Here is a 2,720-nt window from a genome sequence, read left to right on the forward strand (position 1 = left end):
TGGTTGTAGCAAAGAAATTAGTTCTCAAACTTACACTTTATACCTCAAAGTCTGGAAAGAGTATTCGGACTTTAAGGTACATTGTTTCTTATCAGTTAGCAAAATACAGGCTTTTTTTTTTTTTTTTTTTAATTGAGTATTAATATATTCTAACTTGGTTCAAATTAATACTAATAGAAAAAAGTATGGCTAAATATGATGATAAATCAGACTTGAAGTGATTGTTTTAAATGTTGGGAATTCTTTAATTTAGGACACGACCTTCTGAGTATCTTTCTCTTTTAGATATCAAGTTGTTCTGCAAACAACAACAGAAGAGAAGAGAAAAATAGGTGCTAACTTGAATCGTCTTATAGAAACAGTTGCTACTCATATAGCTTCTATAGTGGTAAGCTAAAATTTGATATCCAGAATTAAATCTCTCTAGAGACATTTGCAGTTAAACACTTGGAAATTAGAACTTATTCTTTCTAAGGAAGTATCAGTTATTTAGCTGCTGCACTGAGTCCATGGAAAGTGTTTAACTGACATCAGTTAACCTCTGCAACGACTGCTTAAAATGCTTTAGCAGAATCAGTACAATACTGATAGAGCTAATAAATACATGATAATACATGATAGAGCTAATTAAGTTTTCTGTACCTCTTTTCTAGAAATACCTTGATGAACAGAATGTGAAAATTCACAGAGACTATGAAGAATTCATGTCTGAAGATCTGTTGTCAAACTTGACCAGCATCCTAGACAGCTATAAAAAAAAGGCTGAAAGTCTCTAATCGCTAAAAGGATGGAGATAAAAATGTTGCATTTCTGAAGCTCTTGTATGGTGCCTTCTAAAAGGATGGATACTACCTGTATTTAGCACTGAAACTGGTTTGAAGTGGAAGGAAGTAGTTATGAATGTTTTTTTGTTGACACAAATACATGAAAGAAATAAAAAACATATTTGCATTTTTTGAAGAAATGCTTTGCTCCGACTTTGTACTTGCAATAGCACGTGTATACATGATGGGCACGTGCATGACAGACAGTTCACATCCTTCTCCAAGCTTCATTTTACTAACAAGACCAAATGTAAAATGTCTGTCTCCTGCTTGTTCAGTTCCCTATGAAACTGCACAGAGACACCTCTTACATGAGTAAAAAATCAAAACCTCTTTGGAGAAGATGATTATTCCTTATCTAGCAGTCTTGTAAATAGTCTAGAAAAAGAAACAGTGCCATGGCACTGTCGATGGCAGGGGTGCCATGACTACCCTGAAGAAGCCGTCCTGTAAAGGACTGCCCAGGGGCACAGGCACGTCCTCTGCCCGGCGACTGATCTCAGCTCAGCGGCAGCGTGCAGGCGACACAGAGAGGGAGACTAGAGAGCTGTATGGCATTCCACTGAGAAACAGTCTTTATTATAGCAGGGCCCTCAGTGAAGGGAGCCACTGACAGCAGCTCCCGGAACAGGGGAAAAACCGGGGTATTTATAGGGAAGGAGAGGGGAGGGGGAAACTGGGATACATGTATCGGGGTGGAGTGACAGGGGAAAACACCAATGGGGTACAAGAGTTTAACATAACTAACTCAAAGACCCCTGGGAGTGACACTTTTCTCTCTCTGAGAGAAAAGTGCCTTGCCTAGGGAGAATCCTTCCAAGGGAGAGCCAGGCTCTCGGCGTTGGCCAGTTCTTCGGCCTCCACAACATAGCAGTTTGAAAACCAAGGTTTGTCTTTAGCTCCTCATACTCCCAGATGAAACTTCACTGAACTTCTTGAATATGTACCAGAGAAAGTTCTAAATAGGACATCATATGAATTCTTGGCGTTTATCTAATCAGTTAGATTTGGTTCATGTTCAATACATCAAAATGGTCTAAAATGTCTGTATTCTTCTTGTTAGGCCAGTTGGACAGACTCTATTTGACTTTTCTTCCTCAAGAAAGTAACAGTGAAATCAGCATATGGGCAGCTTTGGTCTAAAACAGTTTGAAGAAAGCAGATCGATGCTACGTGAAAATAGTATCTTTTTATCTATTCTGTGTATAATTTTGTGTTTAAAAAAAAATAAATAAAACCCAGCATTCATATCTTGGATAGTTTATGATGGTATTTCCTAATGAAAGCATTGAAGTATTTGAGAGTTGTCTTTAGAGGTCAGACATTCAAATATACAAAGATAAAAACAATTTTGCAGCTGCTTCAAGGCTTTTAGCAGCTGATAGGTAAAGGAAGCTGCTCCTTAATTCTACAATATTTGAATGAAACACTGATCCTTAGGATATACAACAAAACTTGAGTTAGACCATCTAAACACAGACTGCAAATACAAACTGAATTGTTTAATTCTAGGCTATTTCTGCAGAATGAGTTTAAAACTCAGTTGTCCTTAACATAGTGCATGAATTTTCTGGCCCTGGATTATTTTGTTTCAGATATGATAATGATGACATTATTTAAACTTCTAATTTTCTGTTCCTCTTATACTCCAGAACTTTAATTTGACAGCTAGAAAAATCTTCTGACAGGTGGGAAGTTCTTCTACTTTCTTTTGTTGTCCTCTTTTCTGTTATCATTACAGACTTTTTGTTTTCTGTAACAAACTGCATCCCACTTCCTTGTCTTTAGAAGTTTTTTCCTTTTGTGAACTCTTTAAAAATTTGTTCTCTAAAGCAATGTAGGAATCTAATGTAGCAAAACTATGAGTCATATATGAGAGCCACATTCCTTTAAAGA

The 2,720-nt window shown here is 36.9% G+C and overlaps 1 long non-coding RNA gene across 1 annotated transcript; it reads left to right on the top strand.

Annotated features, from left to right (window-relative positions):
- The first annotated feature begins 6 nt into the window (after positions 1 to 6).
- On the top strand, positions 7 to 1,148 carry LOC107199174. The gene is made up of 2 exons (XR_001519176.2): positions 7 to 388; positions 654 to 1,148. It is a non-coding gene; the product is annotated as an uncharacterized LOC107199174 (long non-coding RNA).
- The last annotated feature ends 1,572 nt before the right edge of the window (positions 1,149 to 2,720 follow it).

The sequence above is a fragment of the Parus major genome, unplaced genomic scaffold, assembly GCF_001522545.3.
Source record: "Parus major isolate Abel unplaced genomic scaffold, Parus_major1.1 Scaffold478, whole genome shotgun sequence".
Lineage (NCBI taxonomy): Eukaryota > Metazoa > Chordata > Aves > Passeriformes > Paridae > Parus > Parus major.